Genomic DNA, 20,864 nt, shown 5'->3' on the forward strand with positions numbered 1-20,864 from the left:
ATGAATTCTAATAGGTCTTTTAATAAAAGCCCAGAACTAGATATTGGGGTAAATGCTGAAAGATCAGAGAGACAAAGGAACAAACCACTGCCATGTCTTACCTCTAGGACTCCTCAGTCTGAAAAAGCCTCTAGTTTCTGTCTCCTCACACCTTATCTACCTTTCTCCACCCAGCTATCACTTCCTGGGATTAAAGGTGTGTGTGTTTCCCAAGCAAAGGCATGAGATCTCAAGTTCAGCCACTATGCCTGGCTCTGTTTTCTCTCCTAGACTGAGTCAATCTCATGTAGTCCTGGGTGGCTTTGAACTCACAGAAGTCCAGATGGATCTCTGCCTCCTGAGTGCTAAGATTAAAGGTGTGTGCCGCCACTACATAGTTGGAAGTTTTCCTGTGTCCCAGCCAGCCAGCAGTCAGGACAAATCTCTCTCACTTGCATCCCCCAAGTAAGCACACAGAGGCTTATATTAATTATAACTGCTTGGCCATTAGCTCAGGCTTATTACTGACTAGCTCTTACACTTAAATTAACCCATATTCTTATTTTTGTTTAGCCACGTGGCTTGGTACCTTTTCTCAGTTCTGCCTTGTCATTTTGCTTCCTCTGTGTCTGGCTGGTGACTCCTGACTCAGCCTTCCTCTTCCCAGAATTCTCCTTATCTGCTTGCCCCACCTATACTTCCTGCCTGGCTACTGGCCAATCAGCATTTTATTAAACCGGTGTACAAAAGCGTTATCCCATAGCACCACTACCTGGCATATGTTTAATCTAGTGGCTTGTTCTGTTCTCTGATCTTCATGCAAATTTTATTAGGGTATACAATATGTTACCACATTGTGAGTTCGAGGCCAGCCTAGTCTACAGAGTGAGTTCCTGGACAGCAAAGGATACACAAAGAAACTCTATCTCAAACAACTAATAAAATAAAATATCTTTTCATATAATATGTTTTGATCATATTATTTCTCTTCTCCCAACTCCCAGATCCTCCCCACCTTCCTATCCATCCAGCTTCATGTTCTTTCTCAAAAAAAAAGAAAAACTAAAAAAAACCCCCAAAACTAAAAACCAAAACAGAAAACCAAACAACAATAAAGAAAATCAGTAAGACAAAATGCAAAAGAAAAGAAAGAAACAAAAGCATGCAAAAAACATGAAGTCTATTCTGGTTGGCCAGCTTCTCCTAGGCATGGGGCTTACCTGGAGTGTGGTTGAGCTACCCAGTCACGCTCCATTTGAGAAAACTGATGTTCCTTTCCCAGCAGGTATCAATTGCAAATAGCTTCCTGGTTAGGGGTGAAACTTTGTGTCCACTTCTGCTTCTCAGTGCTGGGATTTTGTCTTGTTTGAAACTGTGCAGGCTTGTGTGTGCTGTCACAGTCTGTGAGTTCATGTGTGCGTCCGTCCTGCTGTGTCTGGGAGACCCCGCTTCCCTGGAGTCCACCTCTGGCTCTTAGATTCTTTCTGCCTCCTCTTCCACAGAGACCCGCCCCCCAGCCTTGAGGGGAGGGGTTTGATGAAGCCATCCCATTTAGGGCTGAGTGCTCCAAAGTCTCTCATTGTCTGCACATTGTCCAGTGTGGGTCTCTGTGCTAACCACCATCTCCAGCAAGAAGCTGCTTCTCTGATGAGGGCTGAGCGCTGCTCTGACCCGAGTCCCAGCCTGGTGTCTCCTTCATCCACCTTAACCATTTTTGTGTGTATGTTATCTGCCTCCTAAATTTTCAAAGCTTTCTTCCCTGTAGTTTTCTATGCCACTTCCTTTTTCCTTGTTTCTTCTATTCCTATCCATTAGATTTAAAATTCTGACAGTAGTTTTGTTTCTGCTTTCTTCTCTTTTATTTTACTCAGTCATTTTTGGTAGTCTACTGGCTTGGGGATATGTATCTGTTATTATAATATTTACATATTTTACCTCTAATTTATATTTGTTGCATGGGAATTGTAATCTCTATCACACTTAGTATCTATACCTGCTGTTCTGACTGAGTCAGAACAGAATTGATTATTTTCACGTGTATTGATGATCTTTGAAGTCTGCATCATTTTTGGTGGCTTTTACTCTGTGGAAATTGTTGGAGTTTACATTGAGAATGCTTTAAAAATATTTATTCCCCCCTTCCCCGTGTGTGTGTGTGTGTGTGTGTGTGTGTGTGTGTGTGTGTGTGTGTATGTATGTGTACGTGTCAGTGGGTATCCACAGAGGTCAGAAGAAGGAGTCATATCCCCTGGAGCTGGAATTACAAGTCATTGAAACAGCTTACATAGATGCTAGAACTGAACTCAGGTCCTCTGAAAGAGGAGCAAGTTCTCTTGACTGACTTGCCATCCCTCCATCCCTGAGTCCCAGCCTGCTTTTATAAAGCAGAATTTTGCTTTGTTTTCTTGAGAGTCTGAGATTCCATCAACCTGAGGTCACCTAACCTCCTCTTTTTGTTGTTGTTGTTGCTGTTGTTTTTGAGACAGGGTTTCTCTGTGTACCTTTGGTGCCTGTCCTGGATCTCACTCTATAGACCAGGCTGGGCTCGAACTCATAAGAGATCTGCCTGGCTCTGCCTCCGGAGTGCTGGGATTAAAGGCGTGTGTCACCACCGCCCGGCACCTAACCTCCTCTTGAGGTCTGACTGAACAAATAGCCCGAGAGTCACCCTCTCTACCTCATATGCTAGCTGAGGTCTGGTCTCCCTTGTTGGACTTCCTCATTGTCTGCTACACAGAGGGTACTAAAAAGTGTTTGATGCAAAAGTATTAAGTATCTTTTTTTTTAATTACAAGTTATGCATGAAGCAGAATTATTCTCACATTACTTGTAAGAAGTTCAGGTTAAGACTGAGAAGAGATAGTGAGCAACAGCCAAACTCTGTGGGAGTGAAAAATCAATATTCAATCATTTAAAGACAGAAAGCATGAATAATGCTCAGTAGCTCCCTTCCATTCAAAGTTGAAAGTGTATTTTTGGCAAGAGTCAAAAGTAACTAACCATTTTTTCCCCAGACAGATCGGAATATGTTTCTTCTTTTGGCCAATCCAAACTCCTCTAGTTTATAGTATAGAATTTATAGTATGGCATTTATTAATCTTTAAAGTGGCACTCACTATGTTTCCAAAGATATCTTGTTTTTCCAGCTTGCTTGCACAGCAGTTATGATTTCAGAAGAGACTGTCTTGATTCTTAGAGGTTGGGAGACTTCGTTCTTAGATTTCTAACACTACAGATGTCTGGAACATGACTGACTCTGAGGGCATTCCACAGTAGCATTGCTGCAAATAACAAGTCACTGGGCTGAGGAGATGGCACAGTGGGTAAACACTTACCCTGAAGCGCTAGAGCTGGTACTCAGGCCCCCAGAGCCCCCAGAAAAGCTGGCAGGCTGGCATGTGCCTGAATCCAGCACCAGGGTTGTGGAAGGGACAGGGAGATCCCATCCTCTAACCAGGGTAGTGGAAATAGTGAGCTCCAGGTTCAGCAAAGAGACCTCGTCTCAAAAATAAGGTAGAGGGCAACAGAGAAAGCCATCTGATACAACCTCCAACACCTATCCATGCACCTATGTGCGAGCATGTGTATACACACACACACACACACACACACACACACACACACACACTAAACAAGTAAAGATATATAAACTAACCATATATATTTTAAAACTTGGAACGGATACTAAACTTGAAGATAAAATCCAATTAATAGGAAAACCTACTTTTAGCTAATGATGATCTCTAATAGTAAACCTATTTTTAATTTTTTTAAATTTTTTATTTTTTTAGGTTTTTCGAGACAGGGTTTCTCTGTGTAGTTTTGCTCCTTTCCTGGAACTCACTTTGTAGACCAGGCTGGCCTCGAACTCACAGATATCCGCCTGGCTCTGCCTCCCGAGTGCTGGGATTAAAGGTGTGCGCCACCACCGCCCGAAAAAAAAAACCAGTGTAAACCTATTTTTTAAACTGCCAGGTCCTGAGTACACATGTCCTTCAGTGTTCACTAGTTCCAGTGTCCCTTGGAGAGGATAGTCAAAATTAATTAACTTTATTAAATGCTGTCATAGTTGCATGTAAACTGTACATTTCTGCCTGTGTTCTTTAAACCATTTCCAGCTTAGTTACAATAACTAATGCAATGTAAATGCAATATAAAATGATATATTAGGTAGTTTAACAAATGGGGGTGGGGTGGCTATCCATGATCAATACAAATACAATTTATTTGCTATAGACAGGTGTTGCTATGTAGCCCAGGCTGGCCTTGAACTCATGATCCTCTTCTCTGGCCTTGGCCTCCTGGGAGCTGGGACTGCAGGCATGTGCCTTTGTGTCTGACAGGACACAGCTATTCTATGTAATAGCTTTGGCTCACAGTTGGTGGAATTTGTGGACTACACAGCTAACTCGAGCACTGGTTCACTTGCTCTCTGCCTGAAAACACGGTGTACATTGCCTTATTCCAGACACAGTTAGGAGCATATTTTATGGCCATCTGTGTGGTCTATTCCAAGCGTCTTAAGGACATGAGGGTAAGATCTGCTTGTACTGTATCTATCTGTGGTTGCACAATGAGGTCACAAGGACCAGAATGACAGCAGCAGATGAAGAAAGGGACTAGGTATTGTCACAAGGCCAAGCGTAGACAGGCACCCAGTTCTGGGACCTCTGTTCCTGTAGGACATCCACTATAATACATGCTCTGTAACATACTTGCAGAACTAAGTAAAAACAACATTCATGAAGTTTTTACAGTGCTTTGGGGGAAGAGAAAACACGCAACACAATCATTAAACAGCAATACAAAACAACATATTTTAAGCAGTTGTGTGTCTGAACAAATAGGCGTTTCTGAAAACACGTGGAAGTTGAGAGGTCAGTGGGCATTGAAGTAGCTGGGACATTTTATGAGATGGCTTATAGGGTAATTCGGGTGGAGAGGAAGGTGTTTACAAAGAATAGTGAGAACTAAGAAAGGCAGCAGACAGAAAACATCGTTATTGAGAAATGTCAGCAGACAGAGTAGTCACGTAATGTGTTTGGGGAGTAGCTAGAGGTGACACAGGTGGACAGGTGTGCACAAGGTACAAAGGTTCTTAACATTTCAGGAGATGCAAGCTCCTTTGGACATGGGTCATGCCCGTTTTCACTATTGTGGACCTACTACCTGACATGGGCTAACTCAGGTGATAAGAATTAGTCGTGAGCCGAGGCTAGAGGGAAAGAAAGGCATCTTGAGCCTGGAGCAACCGGACTGTGACCCGTTGGCCACCCTTCTGCCTGAAAGGCAGGAGAAGGGATGTTGTCAAGGTGACAGCCAGCCAATTGATTTTAGTTGCTGAGTTTAGTGGTTGCTATTGAAGTTTGCAATTTTCTTTTCTCATTATGTCTTTTTTTCTAACACTTCCCTCCCCATGGATCATATGGTTGGGCTTTCTCCAATTATCTACTGATTATTTTCCCTAGAATTGTGTCCACCTGTTCTTCAAACGTCTCTGAATTGCCGGACCTATTATTACGAACTGCTGAAGACTGCTGGACAGTCAGAGTCAACCCCCCTCAGGTGTCCACGGAATTCTTCCTCCAGTCAAGGGCAGCACTCACGGAAGGCAGAGAATCACTCCTTCTAACAATGTCTCTCTGGGACCAAGGCTGGAAGCTGGAAAGCATTCACTGACAGCCATCCTCCCCCCAACCCCCCACCCGCATCATCATCATCAGGGACGCGGGTCCAGAGTGTGGACGACGCAGACCCCCATCACATGCCCCACCTTGCTCAGGAACAAAGCTCTGCCCCGCGCGATAGCCAGGAGGGCACAGTGCGTCCCCAGCACCCCCTGGACCCGACTGGGCCCGGCCTGCCTGCGGGCACCGGGCGGGGTAGACGGCCCCGCCCAGCCGGTCCTTGCTGTCAGCTGCGCCGCGCCCTGCAGATCCCGCCTGCCCGCCGGGCCGCCCGGAGCGCCGAGCAGGTGTCCTGCGGGAGGCGTCCGCCCGGGGCCGGGGAGGCGCGCGAGCCCGTGTGCGCGTCTGGGGATCCTATCCTCCCCACGCCCTGCCCTGCGGGTTTCTCCTCTCCCTCCTGATTCGGCTGCGGCTGCCTGAGCCATGTCCACCCGAGGTGAGTGGGGACCAGGTGGCATGGTGTGCGGACCCAGCGCCCGGTCTGGAGCAGGGGGCACTGGGTAGGTGCCCGGGGGCAAGGGGCTGCGAGAGCCGCGCTGGCCCCAGCCGGGCCTGAAACTTTGGCAGCAGCTCCCCGAGCTCCCAGGCTGGGAAAGGAAGCGCTCGCCCTTGACCTTGATCGCCGGATGTGGGCGAAGCCTGAGGGCCAAGGTCCGGTGCCCAGCCCACCTGTACTAGCTGCGCCTCTGTGCTGGGAGGGCGTGGGGGATGGTCTGTCCACTGGCAGTCTTGCTGAAGAGCTATTGTAGGACTGGCTGGGAGGAAGAGGCATTTTTTCCTCCTTTCTTGTTACCATTTTGTAGCTCAGTTATGGAAGAAATCCAGGGCTCGATGCAGCAAGATTTAAAGCTGCAGGGTTCATACTCCATCCAAAACAGTAAATTTACCTGTACTAACCTTTGCCTGGTGTCCCTCTTTCTCGCCACCCGTTTTGTTTTGGAGCGGAAATAATTACTGCAGGTGAAATGGAAGGATGAAAAAGAAAGGGGGAAAAATCAGAATTGCTTTTCAGGCAGGAGTGAAGGGAATGTATTTCTTGCCATCTGGAGCCAGCAGTGATGCTGGGGGGAGTGAGTTAGTCATAGCTCAGAGGCTGCTACTATGAGTGAAATATTAAAGAGATCAAATCATTGTGCAGCTTGCAAGCAATTAAAACGAAGTGGCTTGGTTGCTTTGTCATAAGCATTGAAGGAAAATATTGATTATTTTTAGAAAGTGTATTTGCAAAGCAGTAACTTCAACATCTTTGACTCCCCTTGAAGTGACTTGTGACAGGTTGCAGAGCTGGTCTTTAAACTGAGGCTTTGGCCCTTTTTGGTAAGGGAGAAAGTTAGGTATTCAATTACGTTGTTAAATAATTAAGCTCTCCTTTTCAGGGCCATGCTGGGGATTATCATACATAATCTCTATTCAGAATGCTTCAAATCCATCTTGTGGAATCTGATCTTGGTTGATGACTGTTCACCTTCCTGTCTAGAAATGGGATCGAGGGGCCAGGATTTACATTTTCGATGATCAGGCTGTAGAGGTGACCTGAGGCCCCGAGTTATGACCAACCTAATCATGGCCAATGCTTTGTGTGTGTTAGGGTTGGAGGAAGGAAAAAGGATGAAGCATGTATGGAAGGTATTTGATGACCAGGCTCTCCTGTGTGGTCCCAGGGACTCTGGTCCTGGGAGTCTGAACAGTGTTCTGAAGACCAGGCTTTCAGCCCTGACCTTTGTACTTACTAGAGACAACAAGGAGCACGTGGAGAAAATGTGTCAGAAGTTGTAAAACTCTCTTGGGTGAGAGTCTGGTTGACTTGGTTTTATCTACTACTAAAATCCCTTCCAGCAAAGCCTCACTAACTGTTGGTGCCCACTGACCACTGGGAACCCTGATATGTCCTGGGGAGCATGCAGTCCGCAGAGGGCATCATCAGTTTCACATGGTCTCTGTGGTTTATCTGGGATGTCAGATGGAGATAGCCCAGCGACTAAAAGACGCTCTAAGTCCTGGATGGAACCTGCTTTCTTAAGTATTTCTGAGCCTACCTTCAGACAGGGTGGTTTCCTGTTTCCCTTTCAAACCCATGTGCTGATGTACAAAGACAGTCTCTATATGATGACCACCACCTGGCCTCTATGGCTAACTAGTGGCTAGCTCTGCCCTCTGATCTTCAAGCAAGCTTTATTTGTCAGAACACAAACAAAATATCACACAACACACATGTTGATAATTGTGCTGGTTAGTTTAACTGTCAACCTGACATAACCTGGGATCATCGGGAAGAGAATCTTAAGGGATTATCTAGATCAGGTTGGCCCGTGGGCATGATTGGGAGGGTGGGAATCTTGATTATTAATTGATGTAAGAAGACACACCTGGGGTACTGGAGGTACTGCTTCATGGGCTGGGCCCTGGCCCGTGTAAGAGTGCGGAGAGGCAGCTGAGCATGAGGGAGGACACTCCAGCACGTGTATTCTTTCTCTCATCTTGGCTGTGGAGGTGGTGCTTTACGCTCCTTGACTTCCCCACAAAAACGAGCTGTAACCTGTGATCGTGAGTCCTTAAGTTGCTTTGGCCAGGCCACTTTATCCCAGCCACAGTAATGAAATGAGCGAAGGTCTTGGATCCAGTAAAGTCTGACTGAGCTTGCAGGAAAGACATCACATCAAATACTAGTTTCTGAGCCTTACTATTATTATTATTATTATTATTATTATTATTATTATTATTATTATTGTCAGACACTTCACATCTGTTATATAACCTCATCCCTTTAATACCACAAGGAGCGGATACCAGCTTTACGTCCCCATCTTACAGAAGGAACTGAAATTTTGGGAGCTTTTATGTTCAGTGCCCACATCTCATGGGCTGCTAAGTGGGAAATCCTGCTCTCGGTCCAACGCTTTCTGGTTCGAGTTCACAAACATCTTCACAGGTATTTTGTGATGTCAAGGGGAGGGAAACATGACTGCCCTGCTCCATGACAGCCATTTGACATCTCCATTCTGCCTCCTCTGTTTCCAGCTTGAGGACCAAGTCATAGAGGTTGTCAAAGTCCTAGGGTTTTTATTATTTATGTCTTTGCCAAGTACTTTTATTTACATGAGTTGAAACAACATTCTAAATGATGAGTAGAGCGTGTGCTTGGTGAAGTAGCTCCTCTGGGATTTCAAGCTCTGAGTGTCCCTGTGTTTGGCCAGTTCTGTATCTGCTGTCATCTCCACATGTGAAGGTAGAGTTAAACCCCAGGATCAGAAAGTTAATGTGTCTGTTTAAATATACAGATAATAAGCAGTAGAGTCTTTAACCCTTGGGGAATATAAATCCCATTGATCTAAAAAGATTGGTGTCTGTATATTTTTAGGATCCAGCATTGCAGGTTATAGTGAGAGTAAAACAACCCAGAAGCACTGATGTAAGTTGGATTTCAATAGGAAAACAACTTCATTAAAAAAATTTAGAGAAGAAACACGCACTTGTTTGCTGTTTAAGACATATGGAGCATGCACTACAACTAAATCCACTATTAAACTAACAATTGGTATTTTTAACTTTCATGGCAGTGTAAGGTAAGCTGTTTCCTCAATGGTTTCTTCAAATAGTCTCATTGGACGTTGAACCTGGTGGTGTGATTTTATCACTGGAGGCCAGAGTGGATTCATCATGCTTTAGTTCTAGACCCACCATCTAGAAGAAATGGCCACACTGACTAGAGTTTCTAGTCTTGGGGAGGATCTTCTAACTAGTCTTTTAAAAATGTTGATTATCAGGTCTGGTTCCAGAGCTAATGGATCATATATTGCAAAGGCAGAGCCCTTGAACCACACACATGAAAAGATTTCCAGGTACTCCTAAGTATTATTAAATTGGAGTGAGGCCCCTAAACTGGAAATCATATACAGACACCAGTACTTTGTGTTAGAGATACCAAGTAAAGATGTTCAGGGTGGCAGGGATTAGGAGGTATTTTAGTCACTACAGTGCTTGCGAGAACCTGAGTTCTGATCTCCAGCACTCATATCCAGCAGTGTACCATCCTACCACTGGGGCATGGAGACAGGGAGATCCCTGGGTTCACTGACTAGCTGGTTCATGTGCTCCAGGTTCAGTGAGAGACTCTGTCTAAAAAAAAAAAAATGAAGTATAGCACAGTAGGAGAAAATACTTCACATCTACCTCTGGCCTCCGTGTGCACCTACACACATATGTGGTGATGTATTGTGTCTCCAATATATTGTGCACCCTAATAAAATTTATCTGAGGATCAGAGGAAAAAGCCAGCCACTGTATTAAACATAGAATGGTAGCACAATGGTAGCACATGCCTTTAATCCTATCACTTGGGGAGGCAGAGATCCGTCTGGATCTCTGTGAGTTCAAGGCCACACTGGGAACAGAGCCAGGCTTGGTGGTACAAGTACCTTTAATCCTAGCACTAACCATAAAGGTCTGGAGGTCTATACAGACAGACAGGAAATGACAGAGCTGGGCAGGAAGAGGAAGTGATGTAGCTGGGTGGAGAGAGGAAATGAGATGGCAGAACAGAAAGGCATATAGGTGTGGGTATACAGGAAGTAGTTCTCTTTGGAAGCTGAGGAGTTGGTGAGGTGAGGTTAGTTGTGGCTTGTCCTGTTTCTCTGATCTCTCAGTTTTTTGCCCCTATATCTGGCTCTGGGTTTTTATTAATAAGACTGTTTAGCAATTCGTCTTACACACATATGCATGTCCACTCACATACAGGGGTATGAGTGTATACACATGTACCCCCCGACACACACACAGAATATTCAGGGTAGGGGATGGGGAGAGATGACTTTGTGGTTAAGAGCACTTACTGCTCTTCCAGAAGACTTGAGTTCAGTTCCCAGCACTGCATTAGATGACTCAAAACTGCTTGTCACTTCAGCTCCAGGAGATCCAATACCCTCTTGTGGCCTCCACAGACTCTTACGCAAATGTACATCCTAACATGTGTGTTCGTGGATGGACACACAGACACACACACACACACACACACACAATCATTTAAGGAATATTCAGGGTAGATTTTTGAAGTCTGATCTTCCATAGGCTCAACTTAGTTCTGTGCAGGCTAGTGTGGCAGCCTTAGAATGGAGAGCCTCTGTCTTCTAGTGCCAGGCCTACATCCTCTAACAGTTATCAAAAGAGCAGTTTTAAGTCACAGAAAATAATATTAAAACTCACCCATATGATAAAAACATCCCAGCACACCAATGGAATATATGTAAGTTATGAAGTGTGTTTATATTCAAACACAGTATAAGTATATGAGGTTAGAAATAAAACTTTCCTATTTTTACTTTCTACCCAAATAATAAAACACAGTGAACACTATAGTCAGAAACCTTTCAGCTGATTTCTGACTGGTTAGTTTTTAGTTCAATTCAATAGTTGTTAATATTTATCCCATATCAGACACATGGCAGATAATGGGCATTGTGCAAAAAGATGGTTGCTTGAATGTGCTAGCCTTTCAGACAACTGAGTCTGCATGAAAGGTTGAGGCACCTGTGGCCATGCACTCAGATTGTGCATGCTCTGGAAATGTCAGGGCAATCTTGATATCTTGTTTTTCAGAACTTCCATTAAAGCAGAAACAAGATGAATGCTCCTCTGTAGGAGAACACCTCTGAATTATGGTACATACACACTATGGAGTATTGGGAAGAATGAACTTGGTCTCTATGCCCTGTCTTGGACAGATGCCAATTGTACATTATTAAATAAAAAGGGCAAGTTTTATAAAACTGAATAAAACTGGAACCCAAGTTTTGTAAATTAAGAAAAATCCTCATGTGTGCATGTGTCCCAAGTATAGATTAGACATCACAGAAAAGTGCCTACCAGCATTTAAAATTGCCTACCTCACAGGCAGGGATGAGGCGGGAAGGTGGCTGGCTTGGCTAGCTCACAGGCAGGGATGAGGAGGTTGGGAAGTTGGCATTTTTTTCTTAGTATATTTGTCTTAGAGTTTCTGTGGCTGTGATAGACACATGACCAAAAGCAACTTGGGGAGGAGAGGGTTCATTTCATCTTATGTGTCCTGATCACACTCCACCATGAATGTAAATCAGGGCAGGCGTGCTGAGAGAGAAGCCATGGAGTTTACTGGGTCGATCCTCATGACTTGCTCAGCCTGCATTCCCGTTGCCCCCAGGAGCCCCTTGCAAGGGGTGGCACTGCCCACAGTGAGCTGGGCTTTCCCATGCCAATCTTCAGTCAAGAAGATGTACCACAGGCTTGCCCACAGACCAACCTGGTGAGGAAATTTTCTCAGTTGACGTTCTGTCTTTTAAAATGATTCTAGCTTGTGTCAAATTGTCATAAAACTAGCCAGCATGATATCTTTGTGGTGCTTTTTGGGAAGCAAATAGATATGTTGTAATCGATTGAGACAGAAATCCAATAAAGGAAAAACGCATACTTCATCCTACTCAGTTACTTCATTTATTCTAGTTGAGGATGTAGACTTTTGTCCATCTAATAATACCTATTTGTTTATCTAGACAGGGTCTCATGTACCCCAGGTTGGCTCAAACTGGCTATGTGGCCTAAGATGGCCTTGAATTTCTGATTGGTCCACCTCTCTCTCTAGAATGCTGAATTTACAGGTGTGTGCTACTAGGCTTGGTTTCACACAGTATTGATTATCAGACCCACAGTCTGGTGCATGTTAAGCAAGCAGTTGAGCCCCCTCAACACACATGTATTGAACACCTACTATGTATTAGCAGTTGGTTAATTAATAGACCCCATATGTTTGTGACCAACATATGTTTCTTGATGTTGTACAAACTTGATAAAATTAATACTTTCATATTATCTGCATTTCTGCATTCTCCAAATAGCCCCCAGAATATTAACTTATTCATATTTTTGTCTTTGATGTCTAAGTATTTTTCTTGATTTTTTTTAAAGTTTAAGATTATCTGTGGTTGGATTCAATGAATTTGTTTATTTGACTATCAATATTTCTGCATAAAGTAACTACAACAATAAATAGAGTTCTCAGGGAACTTGTAGTGCTTTAGGGAGAGACAGAAATATTTAGACAAGGGTTTGCAGGTGCAGGTAGATAACAAGGGATGAGGGGATGCTGTGGTACACGAAGGAGTGGCCCTGTTAAGCTTCAGGGGAGGACCGCAGGGTCTGTGGGGTTTCTTGAACAGAATTGTGTTCTTGGAGAACAAGTTGGATTTACATGAATGAAGCAGGATGAGATGGAGGGAAGGGGGCATGAGAGAGAGAGAGAGACAGACAGAGAGAGAGAGAGAGAGAGAGAGAGAGAGAGAGAGAGAGAGAGAGAGAACACCAAGAAACGATGGGCCTGAGAAGCATGCTGGCTTGTCTGGAGAAGCAGATCTCAGTGGCCCCCTCTCACCAGGTCCACCTGCCTAGGGATGGTGTTGTCCACAGTGGGTCGGGCTCTGCCACATCAATCATCCATCATCAGTCTAGACAATTTCTCACGGACGTGGCCACAAGCCAGTCTGATAGAGACAATTCTTCAATGGAAGTTCCCCCACCCCCACCCCACCCCCCATCCCGTCCAGGTGACTGTAGGTTCTGTCAAGTTGCCAATAAAACTTAACCAGCACAGATATAAAAGAGAATCCACAATGAGAAGAGTATGTTTTCTTCTTCCCACCATCCAAGAACAGAACTGACATATATCAGAAAATTTCTTGAGGCAGCGTAGTGGATAGTGGACGCTGTCAGTCTGTCTGTCAGCCTTATGTCGGTCAGTGCTTTTTGTTGAACCAGAGTACCGACTGCAATTTCCTGTCAGGCCTGGGCTGAGGATGCTAATATGCTAATTAAAGAAGGCCTCCAGAGTTGGGCACGGTGGCCATGCGCCTGAAATCTCAGCACTTTTGAGGAAGGCCAGGAGCTCAAGGCCAACTTGTCTATAGTGAGTGTCGGGCCAATCTAGGTGGAGGGGGGTGGTCTGAGACTCCGTCTCAAACAAAAACCAACCCCCCAAACCAAAATAACAACAACAAAAAGAAAACTGTCCCCCCCCGCAAAGCAACAAACAAAAGATAGAGTTTTGGTCAATGGCTGCATACCTGATTGCAGATTAGCTATATTAAAATTTAAGGTTAAATTCTAGGTTTATCTATTTCTTCGTTTCAACCCAGAGCATTCTGAGCTATTGGCACGGTCAAGTATTGCAACTATTACAGACTTACAACTCTATCTCCAACTAAAATCAAATCCATATAATGTCTTATATAATATAATTATATGAGTAGTTTACATGATGGTTTCTACTGAGGTGGAAAAACTATTGTGGGAAGTTGATGCCTGGTGCTTTTGTTTCAGTAGTCAGTTAATTAATTAATCTGCAGTGCACATGCAAGGCAAATGCTCTGCCACTGAGCCACATCTCCAGGTCCATAACTGTTTTTAATGTCAAGTTTTATTTCCTCTAATTAATTAATTTTAAAAGTAGCTTTAAAATGTATACTTCAGTGTGTCTATGGCTGTTATTATTATCATTGTTGTTATTGATGTTTTGAGATAGTTTCACTATGTAGCCAAGGATGGCTTGAAATTCACTATGTTGCTCAGGCTGCCCCACAAATCATGCTCCTCCTGCCTCTGCCCCAAGTACTGAGATTACAAGTGCACACAACCACATACGACTCACTTGATTTTCTGCCAATATGTTAGGGGTTTATTTTCCCAGTATGTTGTATTATGGAGGGAATTATCTAACATGGACTTACCAACATATGAGGATTGCCCATTAAAAATAATTAGTGGGTGGGAAAGTCCTTATTTAGTAGATGAATCTATAAAGTCCTTTGTGTAATTGAATCTTTTGTATAATTATTAAAATCAAATAAAAGCCAGTGTTGTGGGTCAAGCCTTCAAACATTATTTACTAACTGGCTGGAGATCACATGATTCAAGCCTTTTGATTAGATAATTTTCTTTTAGGCTCAAAAAGAAAGTTATTTAGACTTTTAGTAAATTAAAAGAAACAGTCCCGTGTTCTGTACAGCATGCTCTTCCTCCAGCTCCTTAGCATAGTACACAATATCCTTAGGATAATTAATGGTCTGTCTGTAGCGGTGGTGCAGTCAATTCTAAAATGCTTTTTCCCTGAAGAGAAGAATATCCTGAAGTATGTTTTTAGTTAGGCTGACCCAAAGTCTTTACTCAACATACTGGGAATTCACACAAAAGCATCCACAGTAGGGAAAGCTCCAGAGAACTGGAGGGTAACAATGGAGGGAAGTGAGGACCATGAGGCAAACAACTATTTCTGGCTTTCGGCTCCAAAGAGGAGTGAACAGAAGGCGAGACCTGGAATCCGGGCAAAGAGGAGGGAAGACAGACATCATTTTTAAATGTTAAAAAAAGCCCATTAAAAGTAGAAAAACAAAACAAACAATGTTGAAGAGTTGGCATCTCTAGTGGGTCCAGGGGTGTCTTGATCTCACTGTAAAACAAGGGACTCTTTATTTTTGCTCATTGAACCATTTGAGTGAGTAATGCATGTGGGTACCAGGGAAGGGCTGGGTTTCTCACCCACCATTCCTCTAGACCATTTATTTTAGGAGAATCTGTTCTGTGGTTCAGAGCTTTTATAGATCGTAGAGTTATAGTTAGGAAGAATGTGCTCGTTTATTTGGTCATTCAGGATGTGTTAGTTGAACTTCTAGTGGGTGTTGAGGGGAGACAGCCACTACTAAAATGCCTGCAGTTGCTGTGAGATGGTACAGTGGTGGATGGGAGGGCTGCAGGGGTGAGGACACAGGGAAGCCATGATCTGTATGGGCTGATAATGGACGATGTTTGGACAGAGAAAGCGGAGAAGCAGCTGTGAAGACACCCAGTAAAGGATTTTCTAGGCACTGAATGTTCTTAGGTCTGTCTCACTTGTATGTTCAAGGACCAGCAGGGAGGGCCAATGTGTCAGGGAGCTAACAGGGTGTCACATTGGCTCTTGTAGGCCACCGTAAGAACTTGAGTTTGTTCAGTTAGATCCAGTGAGAAGAGAAAGGACCCCTGGAAAGTTCCTCGGAGAGTTGTGCCATGATTTGGTACAGTTTCAAACTCAGTCAACAGTGTGGATAACAGACCAGAGCTGGTGGGCCTGGAAGTAGGAAGAGCACTATTGTGATGGTTAGTGCAAGGTAGATGGAGCTGATTTGGTGAGAGCGGGAAGCCGTCAGAGTCTGGAAGTCTTTCTAAGGCCCTGCTGATGGGTTGGAAAAAATGAATGGAAGAAATACCTTCCATTTCCATTGACTGGGAGGATTCAGGTCATTCTGTGGGATGGAAGAGGAGGAAAGAGGGAGGGGTCCAGCATTTCAGATGTATGAGTCTGGCATATCGCCTATTCCTTTGTGATGATATTTATTGTGAGTATTTGTGGATAGAAGGGTTCCTCAGCAAGTGGAGAGACGCTCCCAAGAGCATCATCTGCCAATCAGTGTTTCATACAGAGTTTATTTAGTTCAGGTCTTGTTGATGCCAGAATATACTCAGGGTGTCACGGTGCTGCCTATTTGAGTCAGGCTAAAACGTGCAATGAGGAAAGGCTCTCACTTCTCAACTGTCCATCCTTCCTTATCATTGGGTCATTTTCTGCTCTTTTGAAGAGAGCTTGGGGTTAAGGGAAAAAATCATGTTATTCTAGAATCTACCTTTTTTCAGTTTCAATATTGTTATCACTGTAAAAATGCCATGGAAACATGAAAAAAAAGATATTTTAGTATTCAGGCATTCATTTATTCACCCACTCACTCATTCACTCATTCACTGTCCATAATAATTGAGTATTTGTTACTAACCAGGTTGGGGAGCTTCCACACTAATGGAGATGAGCAGCCTGTCTAGAGAAGTCGCAGCACTGTGTTCCCACCAAGATGACACTGTCACATTTAAGATGAGGCACAGCAGAGGAAAGACACAGAGTCTTCTAGATTGAATACTAGGCTGAGGAATTCTTGATAAAGCAAGTGAAGTTTGAATGAGGATTTGGGGAAAGCAGAATTTACCAGACAGGGAAGTGCAAATAAGTATTCCAGGCATAGAAAACAGTATGGTTTTTTTTAGAATTTTTAAAATTATAACCAAGCATATTGAACAATAGGAATAAAGTGTGGAAAGTTAATTGTAACATATTCAGACAGTATGAGCAAGGTTACTGAGTAGTATGGAAAACATAAGTCTTTGGAGAGACATGGAATGTTCTTAGATAACAATACTCAGTACTATAAAAATGATGGATGTAGTGGTACATGCTTATAATCTCAGTTCTTGGAGGCAGAGGCAGAATGAACACAAATTCAAGGCCAGACTAGGATGCATAGTGAGATCTTGTCTCAAAAAACAAAACAGGGCTGAGGTGGTGGCTCAGTGGTAAGAGTGTTTGCTGCACAATAAATTACTTTAACCATTTTTTTCTTTGCAGAGGTTAGTATGCTTTATATGATTTCCATTCTTCCCAAGAAGTATTCAAAATTATACTCAAATCCCTTTCTACAAACCAAATTCCACCATTTTCATTCTGAGTCCAAACTTTAGACTATGTTTTAAAAACTTTTAATTTTATGGCAAGTTTTTGAGATTTTCATTTATCAGTATTTTATTTACTTCACTATTTTCATCTGATACTCTCTCCCCCTCTACCTTCTATCATGTCCTACCACTCCCACTTAAATCCATGTCATATCTTTTTTTTTTTAGCTTTATGTTATTCATTTTATTTTATTTTTTTTTTTAATTTTTATTTTGCAATACAATTAAGTTCTACATACAGGCACAGATTCCCTTGTTCTCCCCCCTCCCGCCCCCCTCACCTTCCCCCCAGCCTGCTCCCCATTCCAATCTCCTCTAGGGCAAAGCCTTCCCCACAGACTGAGATCAACCTGGTGGACTCAGTTCAGGCAGGTCCAGTCCCCTCCTCCCAGGCCGAGCCAAGCGACCCTGCATAGGCCCCAAGTTTCAAACAGCCGACTCATGCAATGAGCACAGGACCCAGTGCCACTGCCTGGTTTTCATTCTTCATTCTTTAACAAGTTTCATAATTTTATAATCCACTCACTACTATCTCCTGAGTGTTTGTTTTACTGTTTTAAAGAACATCCATCGAATAATTTTCTCACAAACTGGCTATATAGAAGTGAATCATGATCCCTTTAATTATGATTACATTTATCATTACCATCATTATCAACATCAAAACTTTTATTTACCACTAAGTATATATTAGACTATCCTTATAGTCTTGCTATACTTTCCTCTTAAATCTAGCATAGAATTTAATTCACAAGAAAATTAACAGTAAAAACTTTTTTAAAAACCAAAGAATTGAAGAAAGTGGTATAACAGGCTTTTTCGGGTCCACAGCTGTAGGTCCAAAGTTCTTGAGTTCCTTTGAGCTTAGCTCAGTTGTCTCTGTAGATTTCCCCATCATGATCTTAATCCCCCTTGCTCATATAATCCCTCTTTCCTCTCTTCGACTGGACTCCTAGAGCTGGGCCTGGTGCATGGTTGTGGATCTCTGCCTCTGCTTCCATTAGTTACTTGATGAAGGCTCTATGATGACAGTTAGGTTATTCTGTGCTGATATTTTAATTGTGCTGAAATGTGATTTTATTTGTATGTTAATAAATAAAGTTTGCCTGGAGATCAGAGGTCATAACGAGCCAGGAACAGAAGTCAGGTGGTGGTAGCCCATGCCCTTAATCCAATCACATGGCAGGAAGAGTCTCTGTGTGGTCAAGGACACAGCCAAGAGTGGTGACATGAGCCTTTAATCCCAGTACAAACCAACCATAGAGATCTGGAGGTCTGTATAGACAGGCAGTGATAAGGAAGTCATGTGGCTGGGCTTAGAGCCAATAAGAAGGCAGAACAAGAAAACAATAAACACACAAGTCAGACAGGAAGAAGCTCTCTCTGGAGAAGCAATGATGGTGAGGTGGTAAGATAAGGTAGCTGTAAAAAAAAAAAAAAAAAAAAAGAGTGTTTGCTGCACAGCCTCAAGACCTGAGCTCAGATCCCAGCACCCACATGAGAAGCAATATGGCTGTATGCATGCCTGTTACCTTGATGATGTGGGGGCTGAGGACAGAAGAGTGCTGGGGCTTGCTGGCTGCCCACTGCCAACCTAGCTTCAGTTTGTGACAGAGCAGGACCCCTAATATCTTCCTCTGGTCTTTGCACACACGTGTATGGGCGCATACACCTGAACACACATGTGTAACATATGTATACCCTACACACATACCACACTCACTCTCATACATTCATACAAACATATAAACACAAACAAAACAGAAGCAAAAGTTTGTTTTTTCTGAGTTTTTCCACAAATACAATCCTAATGAGAATGCCAACAAAGTCTTTTTGTTTTGTTTTGTTTTGTTTTAGGGCTGTTATATGATATTCCTGGTATTTGCAAAAATAAATGAGTTTTATTAAATGAAATAAATAAAAGTTTAGAGTTCTAATTATGGGAGATTATCCCTACCAAGTAGCAAAACATAATAGGAAACAGTCATAAGTGAGTGAATGTTGGAGTAAAGTTCAGCAGAACAATGGAAAATACTTGAGGACAGTAGCAACTTTTTTTTTTAAAATTATGGTAAATGTTGCAGGGCAGCTACCCACCACCCCCACGGTTCCCCAGAGTTTTCTTGAGTGAGAGAAGCAGGAAATATTAGATAGAAGAATTTAGATTGTGGAGATAAACAGATAGAAAATACAGGATAGCCTTGAGAGGGCCTGGAACCTATTCCAATGGTTCCTGACTGTCTCTGCCCCAGGGTATTTATAGAGACGCCAAGGGGTGGAGCGAAAGACCTCCTCCCCCAGCACAGCCAAGTGCAGACCATCTCAGACACCTGCACTCAGGCCCGTGGTCCTAATCATCCTCTATATGGACCTGCTGGGTAAAGCCACGAGGAACCTGAAAACGGGCTCCCACAAAAGGTAACATTTTAAACTTTTTAAGAAGAGATATTATTCAGTAAATGGTGGGGAGGGAAAAAATAAAATGGTATCTTTTCTTACATACACACCCACAATTCCAGTGTACTAAGTAAGTAGAGTTGAGTGTGGTAACTCATGTCTAAATCCCACGATTCAGGAGGCTGAGGTAAAAGCATGGCTGTGTGTCGAAGCTAGCCTGGTCTACATAGTGAGCTCTAATGTAACCTATGCTACAGAGTAAGCTACTGTTTTTAAAAAATGAAAAAGTATAACATAAATAAAACACTAGAAGTCCTAGGGACTGGTGTGTAGCTCCCTGGCAGACCACATGCTTATTGTGTATGAGGCCCTGGGTTTGATTATCAGCAACACACACACACACACACACACACACACACACACACACACACACACACACACACAGAGAGAGAGAGAGAGAGAGAGAGAGAGAGAGAGAGAGAGAGAGAGAGAGAGAGAGAGAAGCCTTAGAAGAAAACAGGAGTTAGTTTATAGCCTGACAGCATTCCGATTGTCTGACAGCCATAAAGGAAAGGTGGACAGATTTTACTATATGCAAAGGAAATACTGCCCTGCGGTTGAAAAGCCCCCCCACTGAAGCTCTCATCAGTCATTCCATTATGGCATCAGCAGAGCTGGCTTGAACTTGGCCACCTGCATATGATGGCAGCAGAGACAGAGGGAGGGTATGAGCTCCTACCAGGTCCCTTTGAAAGCCTGGTGACACAATCTGGAGACTTGCCTGAAGTTTTTCTGTGTACAAAGTGGCCAGCCAAATCCTGCTGTGGTGTACAAAGTGGCCAGCCAAATCCTGATGTGGTGTTCCTTCACTGCACGCAGAAGGGGAGTTCTCAGTGGCAAGTGTGAGGGCAGCAGATGTGGCTGATACAGGCTTTGCCTCAAAGAGGGTTGGACTCAGGACTGGTGTCTGGCATCGGAAGGCCTTGGCTATGCCCACACATTGCTGTCTTCCAGAGCACTCGTACACTTCTGGAGGGTTATTCCTTCCCTGGGCAGTTGTAGGGATGACACTGCCTTCTAGAGGACCAGATGGTCCCTGTAGCATGAGCAGTCCCTGTGGCACTCATACCTTTACCATAGAAAAGAGGGATAGTGGCCAGGCAATGCTCCTGGGGACCCAGAAGGAATGATTGCTGGCAGGAAAAGCAAAGAGGCGTTGAGCTGGACTGGACTCAGTTTAATTAACTC

Source organism: Peromyscus eremicus, chromosome 1, assembly GCF_949786415.1.
Source record: "Peromyscus eremicus chromosome 1, PerEre_H2_v1, whole genome shotgun sequence".
In the NCBI taxonomy this organism is placed as follows: Eukaryota; Metazoa; Chordata; class Mammalia; order Rodentia; family Cricetidae; genus Peromyscus; species Peromyscus eremicus.